Here is a 23,107-nt window from a genome sequence, read left to right on the forward strand (position 1 = left end):
CCTGCTACATCCTTCCACACTATCGACAACACCACCGACTTTAGTATCGTCTGCAAATTTACTCACCCACCCTTCTGCGCCTTCCTCTAGGTCATTGATAAAAATGACAAACAGCAACGGCCCCAGAACAGATCCTTGTGGTACTCCACTTGTGACTGTACTCCATTCTGAACATTTCCCATCAACCGCCACCCTCTGTCTTCTTTCAGCTAGCCAATTTCTGATCCACATCTCTAAATCTCCCTCAATCCCCAGCCTCCGTATTTTTTGCAATAGCCTACCGTGGGGAACCTTATCAAACGCTTTGCTGAAATCCATATACACCACATCAACTGCTCTACCCTCGTCTACCTGTTCAGTCACCTTCTCAAAGAACTCAATAAGGTTTGTGAGGCATGACCTACCCTTCACAAAGCCATGCTGACTATCCCTGATCATATTATTCCTATCTAGATGATTATAAATCTTGTCTCTTATAATCCCCTCCAAGACTTTACCCACTACAGACGTGAGGCTCACCGGTCTATAGTTGCCGGGGTTGTCTCTGCTCCCCTTTTTGAACAAAGGGACCACATTTGCTGTCCTCCAGTCCTCTGGCACTATTCCTGTAGCCAATGATGACATAAAAATCAAAGCCAAAGGTCCAGCAATCTCTTCCCTGGCCTCCCAGAGAATCCTAGGATAAATCCCATCAGGTCCCGGGGACTTATCTATTTTCAGCCTGTCCAGAATTGCCAACACCTCTTCCCTACGTACCTCAATGCCATTTATTCTATTAGCCTGGGGCTCAGCATTCTCCTCCACAACATTATATTTTTCCTGAGTGAATACTGACGAAAAATATTCATTTAGTATCGCGCCTATCTCTTCAGACTCTACACACAATTTCCCATCCCTGTCCTTGACTGGTCCTACTCTTTCCCTAGTCATTCGCTTATTCCTGACATACCTATAGAAAGCTTTTGGGTTTTCCTTGATCCTTCCTGCCAAATACTTCTCATGTCCCCTCCTTGCTCGTCTTAGCTCTCTCTTTAGATCCTTCCTCGCTACCTTGTAACTATCCATCGCCCCAACCGAAACTTCACACTTCATCTTCACATAGGCCTCCTTCTTCCTCTTAACAAGAGATTCCACTTCCTTGGTAAACCACGGTTCCCTCGTTCGACGCCTTCCTCCCTGCCTGACCGGTACATACTTATCAAGAACACGCAGTAGCTGATCCTTGAATAAGCCCCACTTATCCAGTGTGCCCAACACTTGCAGCCTACTTCTCCACCTTATCCCCCCCAAGTCACGCCTAATGGCATCATAATTGCCCTTCCCCCAGCTATAACTCTTGCCCTGCGGTGTATACTTATCCCTTTCCATCATTAACGTAAACGTCACCGAATTGTGGTCACTGTCCCCAAAGTGCTCTCCTACCTCCAAATCCAACACCTGGCCTGGTTTATTACCCAAAACCAAATCCAACGTGGCCTCGCCTCTTGTTGGCCTGTCAACATATTGTTTCAGGAAACCCTCCTGCACACACTGTACAAAAAACGACCCATCTATTGTACTCGAACTATATCTTTTCCAGTCAATATTTGGAAAGTTAAAGTCTCCCATAATAACTACCCTGTTACTTTCGCTCATATCCAGAATCATCTTCGCCATCCTTTCCTCTACATCCCTAGAACTATTAGGAGGCCTATAAAAAACTCCCAACAGGGTGACCTCTCCTTTCCTGTTTCTAACTTCAGCCCATACTACCTAGGAAGAAGAGTCCCCATCTAGCATCCTCTCTGCCACCGTAATACTGCTCTTGACTAGCAGCGCCACACCTCCCCCTCTTTTGCCTCCTTCTCTGAGCTTACTAAAACACCTAAACCCCGGAACCTGCAACATCCATTCCTGTCCCTGCTCTATCCATGTCTCCGAAATGGCCACAACATCGAAGTCCCAGGTACCAACCCATGCTGCCAGTTCCCCTACCTTGTTTCGTATACTCCTGGCATTGAAGTAGACACACTTCAAACCACCTACCTGAACACTGGCCCCCTCCTGCGACGTCAAATCTGTGCTCCTGACCTCTATACTCTCATTCTCCCTTACCCTAAAACTACAATCCAGGTTCCCGTGCCCCTGCTGCATTAGTTTAAACCCCCCCAAAGAGCACTAACAAATCTCCCCCCCAGGATATTTGTGCCCCTCAGGTTCAGATGTAGACCATCCTGTCTGTAGAGGTCCCACCTTCCCCAGAAAGAGCCCCAGTTATCCAAAAATCTGAATCCCTCCCGCCTGCACCATCCCTGTAGCCACGTGTTTAATTGCTCTCTCTCCCTATTCCTCATCTCACTATCACGTGGCACGGGCAACAACCCAGAGATAACAACTCTGTTTGTTCTAGTTCTGAGCTTCCATCCTAGCTCCCTGAAAGCCTGCCTGACATCCTTGTCCCCTTTCCTACCTATGTCGTTAGTGCCAATGTGGACCACGACTTGGGGCTGCTCCCCCTCCCCCTAAGGACCCGGAAAACACGATACTGTGCCCTCTACTGTTACTCCAACCGAGATCTGTAAACTCTAACACTGCCATCGCGTTCTTTAATACAAGAAAATACTAAAAGAGTCATGTGTTCTTCCAAAAGTTAATCAGAAAATATCTGGGACGGGATTCTCCGCCCCGCTGCGCCACATTTCTGCCCCTACCGGCCGGCGGGATTCTCCGTTACACCGGCCGGTCAATGGGGTTTCAAATTGTGGGGCAGCCCCACGCCGTCGGGAAACCCCGGGCGGCAGCATAACGGAGAATCACGCCGGTGGAGAATCTCGGCCCTGGTCTTCATATTAACCAGGGATTGCCTTTTTAAAAATAAATTTAGAGTACCCAATTCATTTTTTCCAATTAAGGGGCAATTTAGCGTGGCCAATCCACCTACCCAGCACTGTAGCACAAGTGGATAGCACTGTGGCTTCACAGTGCCAGGGTCCTAGGTTCGATTCCCTGCTGGGTCACTGTCTGTGCGGAGTCTGCACGTTCTCCCCGTGCCTGCGTGGGTTTCCTCCGGGTGCTCCGATTTCCTCCCACAGTCCAAAGATGTGCAGGTTAGGTGCATTGGCCATGCTAAATTGCCCTTAGTGTCCAAAAAGGTTAGGAGGGGTTATTGGGTTACGGGGATAGGGTGGAAGTGAGGGCTTAAGTGGGCCGGTGCAGACTCGATGGGCCGAATGGCCTTCTTCTGCACTGTATGTTTTATGTACCCTGCACATCTTTTTTGGGTTGTGGGGGCGAAACCCACGCAAACACGGGGAGAATGTGCAAACTCCACACGGACAGTGACCCAGAGCCGGTATCGAACCCGGGACCTCAGCGCCGTGAGGCAGCAATACTAACCACTCACCAAGGATTGTCTTTCTTGCAGGTTATGAGTGCTCTTAGTCATTTTTACACAGGTAGCTGTGGAGAAGCAATTTCTGTAAAAAAAAAGAATCCGACATTGATGAGTGCATGCTGCTGTTTCTGAGAGCAAAGTGGAAAATTGCTCCATCCTTAGGTGATCTTCACTTCAACAAGCACAAAATTCATACACATATAAATGCGAGAATCAGTTGCACAGCTTGAGATTCTTTGTATGAATTTTTAAATTCAGAAATTTGTTAAGCCGTAGAATAGAAAGTCAAACACTTGTTTTAAACAAACACGATTTAAAAAAAAGATGAGCTACTGCTGCGATGTGGGAGTGATCCGTTGCTTGTTTGAGTGTGTTAAAAAATCTTCTATTCCATTGACTAATCAAATTACTCTTCTCCTCACCCTATGTGCTGATTGCCATTAGGTAATGATCTCTGCTCCTGCAAGACACACTGTTTGATTAATGAAGAGGTAGTCCTCTGCACCTGTATTTTCCTAAAAATAAAGTGAATTCCTTGCTTCCTTGTTTGCTGACTCCATTATCATTGTAATAGTGTGTGTGTGTGTGTGAGTGCATTTAACATTTAATAGGTGAAAGACATTAGAGCAGGGGAGTGGAACATTTCCATTTCAGACAATGTCAACATCAAGCGCTTCTAGGTTAGTTACAGCATGGGTTAGGTGTGAAGTAAAACACCTATACTTTGCTTTAAGTACTCTCAGGTCAAGTATGGCATGTGTTAGATGCAGTGTAAAACGATCTCTGTGCTGTGCTTCAAGCACAATAAATACCTTTTGCTTCATTGGTACGTCCTCTTTCTACTTTCCACATTATTCAGGCTGTCGAATTAATGCCCAGTGACGGACATCGAGCTTACATTCTTACTAAGAATTGGATCGCAACTGCCCCAACCTCAGTTTGCATCATATTCTTAAAGCTAGCCCAGATGATATCCTCATCACATCATGTGCCATGCTAACCTATCAACAGCAATGTTGCATTGAGCTGATCTGGGGAAAAAAAACACACTTTAAAGAAGAAACCTTCAAGATAATCATAAATTCAGTTTCTGGAAATAAATGATACAGTTTAAAAGTTTATTGTTTTTCCTAGTTACTGTTTCGTTATGTAACTTTAAAAATAAAGTGTTCTCCAGAAGGGGATTTACTATTAGCTTGGGTACAGTTCCACAAGCATAGCCACCTCCTCGTAAAATTACGCAAGAGGCCAATCTTACATAGAACATACAGTGCAGAAGGAGGCCATTTGGCCCATCGAGCCTGCACCCCCCTACTTAAGCCCTCACTTCCACCCTATCCCCATAACCCAATAACCTCTCCTAACCTTTTTGGTCACTAAGGGCAATTTATCATGGCCAATCCACCTAACCTGCACGCCTTTTGGGACTTGTGGGAGGAAACCGGAGCACCCAGAGGAAACCCACGCAGACACGGGAGAACGTGCAGACTCCACACTGACAGTGACCCAGCGGGGAATCGAACCTGGGACCCTGGCGCTGTGAAGCCACAGTGCTATCCACTTGTGCTACCATGCTGCCCAATCTATCTTCTAATATCTTCTAATATTACTTTAGATTTTGAGTACTGGCTGATGGTTTTACCATTGAGAGATTACAATTCCTGTCCTCTCCCAATGAGCATACACGGCAATGTTGCAGCAGAGATCAGTGAATACAGTCAGCAATGAAAGCCTAACACAAGGGCAGTAAATCCGATTATGCCACCCTTCCCTTTTACCTGCCTGAGATAGTTAACTCTATCAGGAATTCGGGAATCAAAACCGAGATGCTCGTTTTAAAACAGGCTAGCTTAACCATAACCAGTGTTCCAACCAACTGCTCATCCAGTAGTGGTGTTACTGGTTGAAAGCCAACCATTTTCAATTCAGCCAGCTGCTAGCGATTCAACACAAAGCCTAGTGATAACCCTCAAAACCACCTTCGAGGTAGGGACTGCACAATGCGTAGCCGATCTGGATTCAGCACCTTGTGGATCTTCAGACAAGTTATCCTCAGGGTAGTGGAGAAGATGAAAATTCCTCCACTGCAGATTGTTCATTCAAACAGCTTTGAGCCCTGGGGACACACAACAAAAGAGAATATTAAAAAGGGAGAAACGTGGTCTCTCCAGTATTCTGTATGAGGAGCAACTGAGAAGGGATGATTGATAAGGAGGAAATTTGTTGGTCTTGGCCAGGGGCAGCACACAGAATTTGTGGATTCAAGTCTTATTAACTAGGCGATTGAATGTTATAAATATAAGCAGCAACAGTCGACTAGATTTTTGCCTTTCTAATGTACGTGCAAACCACAAACAGGGCCCAATAATGATAAACTAGCCTAAAGCCTTTCATGGAACTGGAATGTAACTAAAAGCTTGGTCACCTGTCCAATGAATTATTTCTACCTGGGTAGATTGCAGAAGTGCTCACTTTGTGCCAACTCTTTCAAGAAATATAAAGCTTGTTCGATTTGTTTTTACGCATGCCTTATTTTGCTGTATGCTGAGTGACGCCTGCTGAAACAGGATTAGGCTGTATTTGTTATTGCCACCCCTTCCACTCCCCCCCCCCTTCCCCCCACAACCCTCCAGCCTATGGCAAAGCCACCTGTTATCTAAATGAGTCAATGTTCACAATTGCTGCATTTCTATCTGCGCTGACATTCTGCATAATATCCTGTAAGACTCGGGCATCCTTCAAAACACACGGTTGCAATAAAATAGTGACCCAGTTCAGAGTGGCTGCACATGCACATACGCAATCTGGCACCCAAGAGATCCTTTTTGGCAGTTAAAACAAAATGTTATAAGCTTCAGAACACAAAATCCAATAATTGAAAGTTTTCTGCAGCCCAAAAGCCGTTTGTTCCACATTTTGTTCCATACGATTCTGGCATGAGTTCCAGCTCTGCCTCAATAAATGCTTTGAAATATGTCTAGCACTCGGAATTTAATAGGGCAATTAGGCCGTGCTTAAGGATTGGCCTGCGAAGGCGTGGATTCCATTTAGTAGTATGGGTCAGCAGCAGCTTATCGAGTTGTAGACAGACTTGCAAAGAAGCTGTGTGGCATTTTCAACACCACACTTGGACCAGTACCAGCTGCATCTATCTTATCCTGTTTGCCTGCCCTTTCCCCGAATTCTTTTGCATTCTTCTTTCCCAAATGTTCCTCAATACCCTTTTAAATGATGTGACAGTAATCACTTGTGATAAAGTAACTTATGCTTCATTTATTAAATTAAAAATTGAGACCAAATTGAACAGGAGAAATTGAGTTTGATCAACCATGACCTCCCTGAACGTAGAACACACTCAAGGGGCGAAATTAACAAACCACCATTGCTATGTTTCATCAAAGCTTTTGAAGTGGATGCAAGTGAAGTAAGCCGAATAGCTGGTACCATCACAGGTTAACACAGCGGACATCCATCAAACTGAAAGGTGTGCGATTCTTACTGACTGACTTACTGCCTGAAGCATACAGGAGAACAATGTTCCAAAACTGAGGAAACCTCCACCTGGTAGCACTACAACTAGAAAATATTTAGGAACCATATGGTTAGATGGAGAAAATGATGATTATGAGAGGCTGTGCCAACTAATTTAGAGATCAGTTTCAGCTTTGTAGGAAACATGGGAGGCCCAGGTGAAAAGAGTGAAATAAAGACCACACTAAACTTTTAGTATGATCGCTGAATTTTGCTGTACTTCAGTGCTGAAGGGCAGGACATTTTCTTTCTTCCTTTTGTGCAAAGGTAAGGAGTTGATTTCCTCTCCAGTCAGATAGACTAAAGGTGCAATCTACCGGCCTCATCACGCCGGGCGCGAAAGCACGCGGGCCGGTTAGATAGTGGGTGAGGCCAAAATCGGGAACCACGCCGGGCGGTGATTGGTTTCTGATCTAACTGACCCGCTCGTTGGCGAGATCCGGATCCAGTTGCACCTTGGCGAGAAACCAATAATCACCAATTAAGTCCAATCTCCATACCATTAATGGGAAGGACCCCCTATCGAACGGCCGCCCATGGTCTAACCGCCTCCCCAGCGAATGGTCAAGCGGGTTCCGTTCAGTCCGCCTAATTAAAAATGTGAAGCCAGTGCAATGGCTGTTGTGGGGACCGAAGAGGTGAGTAGTCATCTTCGAAATCGGGCAGTCATCCCAATGTGCGGTGTGGTAGGTTGGGCAGGGGAAGGGGGCTCTGTCGCTGGTGTGGGCCACCATCGGTGGGGGTGGGAGGGGGGGGAGTCACGGATGCGCTGGAGGGGTGGTAGGTGGCCCAGCGCCCACGGGCCCGACATTCTACCCCCCGGATTGTGTCTAGCCATAACAGGGGCAGGTCCAGCTGCTGCCTGTCTGTCCTACTGGACATAAAAGTGACAGATTCAGGTCCGTGGTAATATGATGACTTCAACTGACCGAAGAGTGGCACGGTGATGTAAAAGTTAGCACCGCTGCCTCACGGCGCCGAGGACCCGGGTTTGATCCCGGCCCAGGTCAACGTCCATGTGGAGTTTGCACATTCTCCTCATGTCTGTGAGGGTCTCACCCCCACAACCCAAAGATGTAGGTGGATTGGTCTGGCTAAATTTCACCTTAAATGAAAAAGATATGAATTGGGTACTTTAAATTAAAAAAAGAACTCCCACTGACTGTGGGAGTCCCACTGGCTGCTGGCCACACCGCTGAAGGCTATTTCTAATGGGGAATTGGCAATTCTAGTAGTGTGAGCACTTCACAGCTCCCAAGTGGATTCCCATGCGTGCACGTGCCATGTCGCAGATGGTGTGTTGGATGGCACCTTGAGGGATGGCAGGGGATGTGGGGTTGGGTGAGGCCTGTGGGACCCACGGATCCAGGTTGGAAGCCATAGCTGATTGTCAGTCCCTCACCCTTTCCAATTCCTTACAAATATTACATTATGGGTCATGCTGTGGACCCCAGGGAAGCTGCCCTCGCAGTGCTGCTGGCAGGCCAGGCGGCGGCAGCAGCGACGGCAGAGGCCCGAATTGATGGCCCATGTGCAGAGCCCTGCCGCACACCTGGAGGACGCAGCCGCCCATCAGACAAGGGAGGGACCCATAGGGAGAGGCCAGTGACGGCCTACGGTGTCGCTGTTCTTTCGAACTGAGGCCAGACAGCATGTGCCGCAAGAGGCACCACGTGGAGAAGGAGGATACCCACTCTCAGTAGCCTTCAAGGTCACCATGGCCCTGAACCTTTATGCCTCACGATTATACCAGAGCTTTAGCGGGAACTTGTGTAGCATATCCCAGCCAACAGCCCACAAGTGCAGCTGTGAAGTCACCGATGCCTTGTTTGGTCAGGAAGCTAACTATATAAACTCTGGCCTGGACCATTCCCAACAGGATGCCTGGGCAGCAGGATTCTCTGCCATCATCGGGATGCCCCAAGTCAGGGGGCCCAGGTCTAATAGCAGGGAGCCCGGAGGCCTTGGGCCTGGGGAAGGTGGAGGGCAACTGGGGGAGGGATGGGAGCAGCCCAGCCTGCAGTGCGGAAAACCTGACGGAGGCTTGATATGTCTTAGGTGTAATGTGTTTTAATGGTGTACAATAGTGATCCCAGCTGTCCATAGCTTTTAATGGTGCCGCCTCCCCTCCCCCTTTGTGCCCTCTCAGTGATCCTCAATGTGCTCATCCCTCTGTGCTCTGCCGCTACCTCCAGATGTCCCCCCAGGATGAACATCAGATGTGGGGGCAGCCTGCCGCTTATCACATCCTGTAGTCATTGATGCCCCTGGCGGACGTCCTCTGGAGGGCCAAGGGCTGGTGGTCCCCTGCCAACTTGGCAGTGGCTCATGCCTTGCCTTGCCACCCTGTTCCACACGCTGACCCTGTGATGCGCCATTGTCGGGTGGGGCGATGGTCTCGGGAGAGCTGGCAACCACCGTCATCTCCCTGTAGAGGGGCTCCAGATCGGCCTCCAGAACCCCCTCCTCCCAATAGGTACTGTCAACAGGGGTGGTACCAGGGGATTGGAGAGTGGCGAATGTCGTGCCCCTGTTCAAAAAAGGAACTAGGGATAACCCTGGGAATTACAGGCCAGTTAGTCTTACTTCGGTGGTAGGCAAAGTAATGGAAAGGGTACTGAAGGATAGGATTTCTGAGCATCTGGAAAGACACTGCTTGATTAGGGATAGTCAGCACGGATTTGTGAGGGGTAGGTCTTGCCTTACAAATCTTATTGAATTCTTTGAGGAGGTGACCAAGCATGTGGATGAAGGTAAAGCAGTGGATGTAGTGTACATGGATTTTAGTAAGGCATTTGATAAAGTTCCCCATGGTAGGCTTCTGCACAAAGTAAGGAGGCATGGGATAGTGGGAAATTTGGCCAGTTGGATAACGAACTGGCTAACCGATAGAAGTCAGAGAGTGGTGGTGGATGGCAAATATTCAGCCTGGATCCCAGTTACCAGTGGTGTACCGCAGGGATCAGTTCTGGGTCCTCTGCTGTTTGTGATTTTCATTAATGACTTGGATGAGGGAGTTGAAGGGTGGGTCAGTAAATTTGCAGACGATACGAAGATTGGTGGAGTTGTGGATAGTAAGGAGGGCTGTTGTCGACTGCAAAGAGACATAGATAGGATGCAGAGCTGGGCTGAGAAGTGGCAGATGGAGTTTAACCCTGAAAAGTGTGAGGTTGTCCATTTTGGAAGGACAAATATGAATGCGGAATACAGGGTTAACGGTAGAGTTCTTGGCATTGTGGAGGAGCAGAGAGACCTTGGGGTCTATGTTCATACATCTTTGAAAGTTGCCACTCAAGTGGATAGAGCTGTGAAGAAGGCCTATGGTGTGCTCGCGTTCATTAACAGAGGGATTGAATTTAAGAGCCGTGAGGTGATGATACAAAACTTTGGTAAGGCCACATTTGGAGTACTGTGTACAGTTCTGGTCGCCTCATTTTAGGAAGGATGTGGAAGCTCTGGAAAAGGTGCAAAGAAGATTTACCAGAATGTTGCCTGGAATGGAGAGTAGGTCTTACGAGGAAAGGTTGAGGGTGCTAGGCCTTTTCTCATTAGAGCGGAGAAGGATGAGGGGCGACTTGATAGAGGTTTATAAGATGATCAGGGGAATAGATAGAGTAGACAGTCAGAGACTTTTTCCCCAGGTGGAACACACCATTACAAGGGGACATAAATTTAAGGTGAAAGGTGGAAGATATAGGAGGGATATCAGAGGTAGGTTCTTTACCCAGAGAGTAGTGGGGGCATGGAATGCACTGCCTGTGGAAGTAGTTGAGTCGGAAACATTAGTGACCTTCAAGCAGCTGTTGGATAGGTACATGGATTACGGGAAAATGATATAGTGTAGATTTATTTGTTCTTAAGGGCAGCACGGTAGCATTGTGGATAGCACAATTGCTTCACAGATCCATGGTCCCAGGTTCGATTTCGGCTTGGGTCATTGTCTGTGCGGAGTCTGCACGTCCTCCCCGTGTCTGCGTGGGTTTCCTCCGGGTGCTCCGGTTTCCTCCCACAGTCCAAAGATGTGCGGGTTAGGTGAATTAGCCAATGATAAATTGCCCTTAATGTCCAAATTGCCCTTGGTGTTGGGTGGAGGTGTTGAGTTTGGGTAGAGTGCTCTTTCCAAGAGCTGGTGCAGGCTCAGGGGGCTGAATGGCCTCCTTCTGCACTGTAGATTCAATGATAATCTATGATTAATCTAGGACAAAGGTTCGGCACAACATCGTGGGCCGAAGGGCCTGTTCTGTGCTGTATTTTCTATGTTCTATGTTCTATGTACCCAAAGGGCTCTGGGGTTCCCCTTGGGATGGAAGGGCTGCTGGATTGAGCTTGTGCGTCATCTGGCTCTGCCAGCCCTGGCGGCTCCCCAATGTCCGCACCATGGTGTTGATGCCCTTAGCGGTGCCCCTCTGTGAGCGGGCCATGCTCTTCAGTGCCTCGCCAATGTCCACCTTCATCTGGGACACGGTCCTAAGCAACAGGGACATGCTCTGCAGTGTCCCGGCAGGTCCATCTGAGACTGGGACACGTCCCCCAGTATCCGGCACATGCTCCGCAGCACCTTGGCAATGCCCACCTGAGAAGGGGACTCGAACCTGCAATCTTCTGATCCAAAGTCAGACACCTTATCCATTAGGCCACGCAATAAATGAAATGATAACCTCAGCGTGGACACACGGAGAGGATGGATACAAAGTGGGTAGCTTGGAGGCACTCAGAAGCAATATACATGGGCAGATACCGGAGAATGACTTGGTGCTGGTTCCCTGACATGTTCCTGTCTCCTCCCACTTTTTCCAGAGGCTGGTTCTGTGCAGGGTAACCTGAGGGAAATATAATTTTAATAGTATCGCACGACCCCACTCAGAAACCTTGGCTACTCAGAGGAGGTGGTTGCAGAGTGGAAGATGGAAGCAGCATGAAAATAAGATGCAATCAGGACTTCCGGTGGCGTTTGCGAGCGGGTCGGCCACATCGAGAGGCGCTCCCCCCGGTGGCCACTATTTGCGGTGCTTTTGGGAGTTTCCCCGATTCTTCGCGCTCCCCCCCGATTATTGTTGGTCTTTGGGGCCGTCCCGGGCACCAAGCGGGCCTGGTTTGAAAACCGGCGAGGAACCCCGCGCGGGTGTCTGGCGGCTGGTGCTGAGGCGTCGGGCCCAGCACGCGCAGAGGTCAGAGCAGCGGGGGCGGAGCCAAACAGAGGTCGAGGCGTCAGGCCCGAAGCCAGGGCGCGATGTAGGTGAGATGTCCCACATCGGGTGGCCCCCGCCTGGAATGTGGTAAGAAGACTGAAGTCCGGTCCCAGGGGAATTCTGGAGGAATACAAAAAAGAGAAAGAAGTTTTAAAGAAACTTGGTGAAAGTTTTGTTTTCTTTTTAGAAGGAAGAATTTTTGTTTTTCTATTAAAAAAAAACGATTGAAGAAGGGAAGAAGGGTGAAAAAAAAGGAAACATAATAAGTCATTAAAGGATGCGAAAAGCAGCGTCGAAGAGGGGAGGAAACGCATGCTCGCCGTTGAATGAGAGGACCAGCAAAAGTGCTGATAAGATGGCGGATGCCGGACCGCATGGTGGGGCCGCACAACTTACAGTGGAGAAGATGACCGAGGTGATGGCGGTGGAGCTGGAAAAGCAGTTTGCGAGGCACATGGAGGCTTTGAGGAAGGAGACGGCGGTCACATTGAAGTCATTGGTGGAGGATGCAATCGCCCTGGTGAGGGTGGCTGTGCAAAGACATCGGCAGAGGTGAGAGAGCAGGGTGAGAAGATTAAGGAAGTGGAGGAGGACCAGTTCACCTCAATGGGGGACGAGCTACGGAGGGTGGTGGAGGTCAACAGAGGACTCCGAGCAAAGCTCGAGGACTTGGAGAACCGCTCGAGGCGGCACAATCTGAGAATTGTGGGCTTGCCTGAAGGGACAGAGGGCCCAAGGCCAACAGAGTACTTCGCTAAGAAGTTGGCGGAGTTGATGGGGGAGGGTGAGAATCCCTCCCGGTACGAGCTGGACCGAGCTCATCGGTCATAAAGGCTGAAGCCTAAAGTGAATGAGCCGCCAAGAGCAGTAATTATCTGCTTCCTTAAGTACTGCGTGAAGGAGAAGGTGTTAAGCTGGGCGAAGCAGAAGCGCGAGGTGCAGTGGGATGGTGCTGGAGTTCGGATCTACCAGGTCTTGACGGTAGAGTTGGCAAAAAGACGAGCAGCGTTCGGGCGAGTGAAGGTGGCACTGTACAAAAATGGGGTGCGATTTGGCATGGTATACCCGGCGAAGCTGAGGGTGATGTATGATGCCAAAGATTTTTATTTCGAGACAGCGGAGGCGGCTGAGGCGTTCGTGAGGGCAGAAGGCTTGGGACAGACGTGAGGAGCGGAACTGGAAGAGAGTCTGTGGACTGTGATTGGGGAGCTGGAAAATGATTAATGCTATAACTTTCTTTTTACTGACGTGTATTGTAATTTACTTCACTTCACATTGTTACAGAGTTCAAGTTATTGGTTGGGTTGATTGCCATTCTGTGTTGCGACGGTTATATCTTATTTTAGTGAATTGTATGGGTTGGATTGTTGTTTTTGTTTTTTCTTTCTCTGGGACTGGGTGGGAGGGGACGGTATATCTTGGCGGGGGGAGCCACCCGCGCTGGCTAACTAAAGTCAGCTAGTGAATGGAGGTGAGGTGAGAGGAGGGCTGCGGACATTGGAGCCTGGTTAGCAGGTTTCGATGGGCCTACGAGGCGAGCGAGGGGGGGGGGGGAGGGGATTGATGCTGGGAGATGTTTTTTCGAAAGGAAATGTCGGGGGGGGGGGGGCGTTTGGGAGGGGGGGGAAGGTGTTTGATGTAAATAATGGATAGGGGCGGGTCAGGCTCATGGGGCAGGGCCCGTGGTATGATGATGGTGGGAGGGGGTGACAGACCCCCAGTTAGGATAGTCACGTGGAACGTGAGGGGGTTAGGAGGTCCGGTCAAGAGGTCAAGGGTGTTTGCACATCTTAAAAGTTTGAAAGCTGATGTAGCAATGCTGCAGGAGACTCACTTGAGGGTGAAGGACCAGGTGAGACTAAAAAGGGTTGGGTTAGTCAGGTGTTTCACTCTGGATTTGACGGAAGGGCTCGAGGGGTAGCGGTAATGGTCAGCAAACAAGTGCGCTTCTGGATGGAGAAGGTGGTGGCAGATCAGGGGGGTAGATATGTGATTGTGACAGGGGCACTGGAGGGGACGTTAGTGCCGCTGTCAAGTGTTTACGGACCCAACTGGGACGATCTGGGATTCGCAAAGAAGGTGTTTGGGGCCATCCCTGACTTGGACACACACAAACTGATAGTGGGGAGGGACTGGAACTTGGTGCAGGAGACAAGTTTGGACAGGTCACGGCCGCGCTCGCTGGTCCCGTCAGGAGGGGCGAAGGCATTGGCTGGACTAATGGTGGAAATGGTAGGGGTGGACCTTTGGAGGTTTCTGCACCTGAGGGAACGGGAGTACTCGTTTTTCTCAGCAGTCCATAAGGTATACTCGCGGATTGACTTTTTTGTGGTGGGGAAGGCTTTGCTGACTGGGGTTAAGGGGCCGGAATACTCAGCAATTGCAGTGTTCAGATCATGCTCTGCATTGGGTGGATATGGTACTGGAAAAGGGGGTAGCGCAGAGGCCAGGGCGGAAATTAGATGTGGGACGTTTGGGGGACCAAGGGTTATGTGACAAAATTGAAACGGTAATTGGGGAATATGTAGGTTTCAACTGTACGGGTGAGGTGTCGAAGGCAGTTGTCTGGGAGGCTCTAAAGGCGGTGGTGAGGGATGAGGTGATTTTGTTTAAGGCCAGGGTGGACAAAGAGGAGAGGTTGGAGTGGCAGAGGGTAATAGATGAGATGTTGGAGGTAGATAGGAGTTATGCAGAAGATTGGGACCCAGCGAAGTTGGAAAAGAGGAAGGATCTACAGGTGAGCTTTGACCGACTATCTACCAGGAAGGCGGTGCGCCAACTGAGACGAGCAAGGGGTGCAGTTTACGAACATGGAGATAAGGCAGAACATGGAGATATGTTAGCAGGTCAGCTCCAGAGGGAGGCAGCGGTAAGGGAAATTGTTCAGGTGAGGGATAGGGCAGGGAAGTTGGTGGTGGCTGCGGATCTGATTAACAAGGGCTTTGAGGAATTTTATGAGAGGTTGTACAGGTCAGAGCCACCTGGGTGAGACCGGGAGAAAAAGGAATTTCTAGATGGGTTGGAGTACCCGAGGTTAGGGGAGGGGGACAGGGCTACATTAGAAGGAGCGAGAGTGAAGCAGGAGATAAAGGATGTGATTGGCAGTCGGGGAAGGTCACAGGGCCGGATGGGTTTCCGGTGGAATATTATAAAAAATTCAAGGATAAGTTGACACCCCTGATGGTGGGGATGTTTGAAGAGGCGATAGGGAAGGGGTGCTGCCACAAACTTTGGGGCAGGCATCGATTTCCCTGTTGCTAAAAAAAGATAAGGATCCGACAGAGTGTGGGTCGTATAGGCCCATATCACTTCTGAATGTGGACACAAAAATATTGGCGAAGGTACTGGCGGGTGGAGTGCCTCCCAAAGGTGATAGGTGAAGATCAGATGGGGTTCGTGAGAGGGAGGCAGCTCTTTTCGAACATTAGGAGCATATTGAATGTCGTTATGGCACCGGCGGAGGAGAAGGAAACAGAGGTGTTTGTGGCATTGGACGCTGAGAAGGCGTTTGACCGGTAGAATGGGGATACTTGATGGCAGTTCTGGAGCGGTTTGGGATTGAACTAAGATTTGTGAACTGGGTAAAGCTACTATATAAGGAGCCGAGGTCGAATGTCCGCACAAACAACATCAGCTCGAGATACTTTTCTCTCCACCATGGGACTAGGCAGGGATACCCTATGTCCCCCCTGCTGTTTGCACACGCGATTGAGCCGTTGGCCATCGCATTAAGATGTTCAGGGGTATGGAAAGGAATAGAGCGGGGGGGGGGGATAGAGCATAGGGTGCCAATGACTCGCTCTTATACATGTCGGAACCAAGTGTGTCGATAGGGGGAATATTGGAGCTGCTTCGAGTGTTTGGGTCTTTCTCGGGGTACAAACTAAATCTAGACAAGAGTGAGTATTTTGTGGTGTCTCGGTCGATTGTGGGGGCAGGGGTGGGGGGGTGGGGGGGGGGGGCTGCCATTCCGTAGGGCAGGGACTCACTTTAGGTACCTGGGGGTGCAGGTTGGCAGGTTGCCCGGGAGTGGTGGGGGCTCCGCAGGTACAACATTTCTAGTTTGGTGTGGAGAGTGAAAGCTGATCTTGCAAGGTGGGATGGTCTCCCCCTTTCACCGGCGGGTCGGGTACAGGTGGTTAAAATGAACGTGCTGCCGCGATTTCTGTTTATTTTTCAATGCCTGCCGATTTTCGTGCCAAAGGCTTTTTTCAGAGAGATTGAGGGAAGGATTACTTTGTTCATATGGGGAGGGAAGGTGGCCAGAATTAGAAAGGTGCTGCTACAGAGGGGAAGGCAGGCAGGGAGTTTGGGTCTTCCGAACCTGATGTATTACTACTGGGCGGCGAATGTGGAGATGGTGCGGAGCTGGGTCAGAGGGGTTGATTCCCAGTGGGTCAGAATGGAGGAGAGTTTGTGCAGGGGGTTGGGATTGAAGGCGCTAGCAATAGCGCCGCTCCCGTCGGCGCTGGGGAACTACTCAGGGAGTCCGGTCATAATAGCTTCATTGAGAATTTGGAGCCTGTTTCGCCAACACTGCGGGTTGGGGGCAAGGTCAAGAGAAATACCGCTTCGGGGGAACCACAGATTTGAGCCAGGGAAGTGGGATGGAAATTTTCATAAATGGGAGGAGAAGGGGATTAAGACACTAAAAGATTTGTTTCTTAGTGGTCGGTTTGCAGGATTGAAGGAGCTGGAAGCGAAGTATGGGCTGGAGCAGGGGGAAATGTTTAGATACATGCAGGTTCAAGATTTTGACAGAAAGGGGAAACAGAGCTTCCCGGTGGAGCCGGCCTCCACATTGCTGGAGGAGGTGCTGATGACAGGGGGATTGGAGAAGGGGGTAGTGTCGGCGGTTTACGGAGCTATTTTGGAAGAGGAGAAGGCCCCACTGGAAGGGATCAAAGCAAAGTGGGAGGAAGAGTTGGGAGAGGAAATGGGGGAGGGGTTCTGGTGTGAGGTGCTTCTGAGAGTGAATGCCTCCACCTCGGGCGCGAGGTTGGGGCTGATACAGCTGAAGGTGGTATATAGAGCACACATCACAAGGGCGAGGATGAGCCGGCTCTTTGAGGGGGTAAAAGATGTGTGTGAACATTGCGGGGGGGAGGGGGGGGGGGCTCCGCTAATCACGTTCATATGTTTTGGTTCTGTCCAAAGCTAGAGGATTACTGGAAGGAGGTTTTTAGGGTAATTTCTAAATTGGTGCACGTGAAACTGGACCCGCGCTCCCGGGAGGCCATATTCGGGGTGTCGGACCAGCCAGGGTTGGAAATGGGTGTGGAGGCAGATGTTGTAGCCTTCGCCTCGTTGATCGTCCGAAGGCGGATCCTGATAGGTTGGAGAGCAACCTCTCCACCCTGTGCCCTGGCGTGGCGGGGGGACCTGTTAGAATTCTTGACTCTTGAGAAGGTTAAGTTTGAACTGAGAGGAAGGATGGAGACCTTCTACAACTTGTGGGCATTATTCATTATGCACTTTCAAGAACTGGATAACATCGAACATTAGTTGGGGCGTGTGGTGGGAGGGTTGAGGGAAGGGGGGGCGGTGTGTGTTAATGGTGACTATGGGTGATCCCTAATTTCTTGTTGTCATTTGTTTGTGTGAACATGCGGGCCAATGTTTGGGGTTTGGTGGGAGGATGGGATCGTTGTTATTGTTATGGGGATTGACATATTTGTTACTGATTATTGTTTATTGTTGGGTGTAAATTTGGGAGAAAATGTGAAAAAGGAGGAGAATAAAAAATATTTTTAAAAAAAGAAAATAAGATGCAATCTGACCATTTTATAATCGCAAGCTGAGAGCATTCTCCGGTAAAAGCACCTCTTGGAGATTGTTCTCATATGCAATGCTTAGGGTGTCGGTTCCCTCAGCCTTTCCTCTCAGACATTTTGATCCGCCATCTTTTCACCTCAGCAGCACACTGACAGCGTATTGTGTAAAATACTCAACCCATGAGTCACAAGCTGCATGCACAAAAGATTAAACCAATTCGCCTCTGTGAAGGCAACGGAGTGGTGACTGGCCCTCCCTCTTCCTCAACCTTCCCACTGTCCCTAATTGGACAATTAATTTAAACGCTCCCTCCATGGACATAAAGGCATCCCTACCCCCTGTATGCACATGGGCAATACCCTCCTCCCCAAAAGAGGACCCCCCCCCAACATACACTGGGAAACCCCCCAACAGACCTGGGAACCCTTGCATGGTAGGTCCCCAGAGGGGCAGAGTGGGCCCACCCTCCGGCACTGCCCCTACCCTGGCACTGCCACCTTCCTGGACGAGAACCTTGCTTCATTAATGGTGGCGGGGAAGGGGGCCGGAAATAATTGTACCATGCGGTCTTGGCAACGAGATTTAAATTTTTTTTACACTCATGAAATTTTATGCCCACGCCGCCATTTGTGTCTGCAGCAGGCGTGGCAGCAAAATCCCGGCCGGAGTGTTTAGTCAATTATACTTTTAGTCTGGTTGTTACAGTAAAAGTCTTAACATCTGAAACCTTGTTGTATCATCCTTTCAGCTACCAATTGAAAGTTCAAATTTAATTTTAAAACTTAATGGTCTCTACGGAGAGCCTAACAAGCAGGCACTTACTTTGCATGTAAGCTGATCTCAGAGTCCTGGATGTTGACAATGGAAAATTGTTTCTCCTTCTCGTTCTAATATACTTTGCCTTAACAACCACCAAGAAAATTCAGCAGAAACATTTCATTGGGCTAGGACGCTGCTTGGATACCGTGTTTACTTCATGTTTGATTCCCCACTGTGTGTGCACAGATGCAGGACGATTGCTGGTCAATAATTTAGACAGACCTAATAAGTCCTCAGTTGCCCCTTTGACACACAGAGTAATTCTTCAGGACAAAAAACACACAGTACTGAGTAATCTGCATCATATCAGCCAGCTTGTTGCCTCTCTTCTTTTATTTTCTAACAAATCCTCTTGGCCCAAACAGTGATAAATATAAGATGTGCTTTTAAAGACTGACCAATCTAACACTTTGTCGAACCGTGACAGAGAGGGCAAGTTAGAAGACAGATTAAACAGAAAATGGAAGAGAACCGACAGAAAAAATTGAGAGAGAGAGAGAAACAAGAGGCAGATGAGTCAATGAAACAAAATGTCAAATAAGGAAAACAGGACGAATAAGAGAGCTTTATAGGGGGAGGGAGGGAGTTGGAGAGGGAGACACAAAAGGATGTAAAGAACTCATAGCTTGTACTCCAATTCCATGCTGAATGCAGTTCACATCCTCCATCTCATGATGCAGAATAAATTTATTACATCACTTTTAATTACAATGTTTGAACAGTTAATATGTTTCTTTTGTTTGATGGTGCAAATTTGCCAGCTTTTTTAAGGGAGAGAGTGGGAGACAGAGAGATATTGTAGCGGTGTCTGTGACATTGAAGTTACTCGGGAGATTGGGGAGTTAACCTCTTAGAGGCTGACACATTGGGCTGGACTTAATATTCCTGACTCAGCTGGAGGTGCCGCCTCCATGGGGGTGGGGGTGGGGGAGGTGGGGGTGGGGGGGGGGGGGGGGGGGTTGGGGGGGGGTTGGGGGTGGGGGAGGCCCAGAAGGCAATTAACTGGCCAGCTTCGGGCATCCCTGGGATTTATGACCACAGTAGCGGCCACCCTGCATACTGAGAGCTGCTGACCAATCAGAAACATGGGGGACAAGGAGAGGCAGTGGCGTAGTGGTATTGTCACTGGACCATTAATCCAGAGATCCAGAGTAATGCTCTGGGGTCCTGGGTTCAAATCCCATCGTGATGGTGAAATTTGAATTCAATAAAAATTTGCAATTAAAAGTCTACGATGACCAATGAAACCATTGTTGATTGTTGTCAATAAAAAACCATCTCGTTCACTAATGTCCTTCAGGGAAGGAAATCTGCCATCCTTTCCTAGTCTGGCCTCCATGTGACTCCAGACCCACACAGCAATATGGTTGACTCTTAACTGCCCCCCAGTGAAATGGCCTCGGATGCCACTCAGTTCAAGGGCAATAAGGGATGGGCAACAAATGCTGGCCCAGCCAGCAATGCCCAAATCCCAAGAAAAAAATCAAATCTAGCTCTCCATTCATGGTGGCTGCTCTTGGTATTGCTGCAGGGACTTCACCAGGGTCATCGTTGGACTGCCAGACTCAGTGAGTGATGTAGGCAGCCTTCAGGAGCCATGTGGCATGCGAGTGTCCCTTTAAGAAAGGATTTTGTCTTATCACATGGCTTCAGTGATGTCATTTTGTAAGTGGAGCTGTGCAGTGGCTGTGAGGTTTTGGTTTCACTTTCGTTTTGACTGCTGTGAAGTACAGACAGAGAAAATACGTGTTTTGGCCTGTCTCTCTCTATTTTCATTTTAAAGAGTTGTTCCATAAAAAAACCCCATTGATTATAGCTACCTGCTTTGGTAGCTTAAAAGATATAGTTTGCTTTCCGGAAGGGTTTAAACCTGCTGGTGAAACGGGGTCAGAATCTCAGGCAAAGTCAGTCTTATTCAAGTGAGAATGTTGGGCCACGGCCTTGAAAAGGGGTTTTTGGTTTATGGGATTTTGTTTCTGAATTGGAACAGTTAAGGGGAAATTCATTAAGTGTTATACATAGATTACTGTAGCTGTGGGGTGTCTTTATGTTTGTAATTGATAAAATTTCTTGCTGTGTGTTCTTAGAATAAAGCTTATTTTGAAACACACCTGAAGTGAAAGCTCTTGTGCTCATCCTAGCCAAGTTCAACATAAAGGTTGTAGGTCAGGTGGACTTCATAATGTACTTTGGAGTTTCTAAGCCCTGGCCTACAACAAATGCAACTCCCATTTAATCCCTGTGCCACCTCTAAATCCCAGTGGGCTCAGGGATAATTGCTCTTTTGGAACTCATTAATTAGCTTAATTGCCTTCCCGCATCGGATCCTTCTCAGCCTCAACTTAATTGGGGACAATTCTTCTGAAAAATGGGAATCCAATAGCAGGTATTCTCATCCAATTGTCTTTCCCCCCTCCCCCCCCCCCCCCCCCCACCAAAATCATGGCTACTCTGGTGCACTCCACTAAATCCAGCCCATCATGCTTTTCAATTTTGAGGTCTTAACTTGAGAGAACGTCAGTCAATTCTGGTGAGTAGTCCCAATGCTGATCACCAAAATGCTTGTACGTAGCACCTACTTACAATTCTACTGCTGTAAACCTTTCTCTAATAGCTAACTTATGTGAACAGATAAAAATGACACACATCTCCAGAAAAAAGGGGCACAATTCTCAGGCCTCGTTGAGCTCTCACTCAAGCACAACGAGGCGGTGCATAGCGGGAGAGGCCAAAATCGAGACCCGCACTGCGCGCCAAACAGTTTGCGATGCAACCAGCCAGCTCCCATCGGCAAAATCGTGTTCTTGCTGTATTGTGCCGCAAAATCAATGATCACCACTTAAGTCCCATTTCCATACAATCAACGAGAGCAACCCCCATATTCAACAGCTTCCTGTCATTCAGCGGCGTCCCCAGCAAATGGTCACGCTGGCGCCGATTAGTGCTCCTTTTTAAAAACGTGAACCCTGTGGGGAACCAAGGAGATGAGTAGCCATCTTTGCTCACAAGTAAAGAACCCGGGGATTGCCACCCCAGTGCTTGGCGTGGCGGTGGGGGCCCTCTGCAGGGGAGGCAGCACCACACACGCAGCAGCCAACATCCGAACACCCAGGGGATGGGACATAGCTCTGGAGACATGCCCATGACCGGAGGCTAGGTGAGTGCCGCGGAGAGGGCGGGAGGGAGATTTGCCTGGAGATATGGGCAAAGGGTCCGTGGGTCAGCCCACATTGCGGAGGAAAGTGACAGAGGCATCGTATGGTTGTGCCAAAGGTCGTTTAATAATACCCCACTCCCAATGGTGCTGCCCCCTCAACCCTCCCGCAGCCCCCAACTCCCCCTCCCCACCTCCTACCTACCTTCCCACCCCATCCCCACCCCCTCATTGCCTCAGCAGTGCCCACTGTGACAGGGACAAGCTCCGCAGCGCCTCGGTCATGTCCATCTGAGAGCGGGCCATGTCCCGCAGAACCTCATCAAGGTCGGCCTGGTGCTGGGTGACATCCCGCAACAAGTTGGAGATTCTGCCGAGACGCTCAGCCATGACCATCACCAGCTGCGCAACTCCTTGGACACCTTCACTGATGGTGGCGACGTCGTGCACCAGGCTCTCCACTGCACTCGCCAGCCCAGCAGTGTTGGTCTCATTTCCACGCCATCTGCTGCGCCCACAGCCTCTGCGGCTCCTCCAAGCAGCTATGGATCTGCTGGAGTGACGCTGACATCTCCCTCTGAATATCCCGGCCGCTCACCGTCGTCTCCATCAGCTCCAGGTAACTCACTTCCAGAGGCTCAACATCAGGCTGGGACCCAGCTGGGTTCTGGGATTCAGTAGACCTCCAACTGCTGTCTCACCTGGTGGTTCCTGCCTCCACCTGATGTACATCAGCAGCAGTGTGGTGGGCACCAGATCGTGCCCCAGAGTCCTGACCACTAACATTTCCCACCAAGGTGTGGGAATCTGCGCTGTTGGAGGGTGGGGATGACAGCTGTGCCGTGACCACAGTGGCACCCTTGGAGCTCTCCTCCGAGGTGTTCTCCTCGGAGTCAGGAGAGGAGGCCACCCGGGAGGACCTGCAGGAGAATAGACATGTGGTCAGTGGGAGGAATGGGTCAGTCAGTAAAGCAATCACCACTCATGTTTGACAGGTCCTCCGGGTGGAATCCGGTGGTTCCTCACCTCTGCGGCGTCCGCCAACCTCTGAGTGGGTGACTGCCCTGTCCTCGGCCACCCCAGTCACCTCCAGGGCAAGCTCCTCGAAGGAGGTGAAGATTCTCATGTCCGGCACCCCACCGCCAGTCTGGACCCTCTCCCGCCGTTTGTGGGAGAGGCTTGTCTGAGGAGACACGGAGAGGGCAACATTAGACACACGTATGGTGGAAAGGGGTCAGGGAGGGCTGGGGGGTTACTTGGACAGTG

At 49.6% G+C, this 23,107-nt stretch overlaps 1 long non-coding RNA gene across 3 annotated transcripts in view; it reads right to left on the reverse strand.

The window, feature by feature from the left end:
- Window positions 1–4,470: 4,470 nt before the first annotated feature.
- The window catches only part of LOC140387457 (uncharacterized), a 75,927-nt gene continuing 57,290 nt past the window's right edge, over window positions 4,471–23,107 (reverse strand). For all 3 annotated transcript variants that reach the window (XR_011933876.1, XR_011933874.1, XR_011933875.1), the window contains exon 5: window positions 4,471–5,489. This is a non-coding gene — a long non-coding RNA (uncharacterized lncRNA). The remainder of the gene's footprint in view (window positions 5,490–23,107) is intronic.

This window comes from Scyliorhinus torazame, chromosome 12 (genome assembly GCF_047496885.1).
Source record: "Scyliorhinus torazame isolate Kashiwa2021f chromosome 12, sScyTor2.1, whole genome shotgun sequence".
Lineage (NCBI taxonomy): Eukaryota > Metazoa > Chordata > Chondrichthyes > Carcharhiniformes > Scyliorhinidae > Scyliorhinus > Scyliorhinus torazame.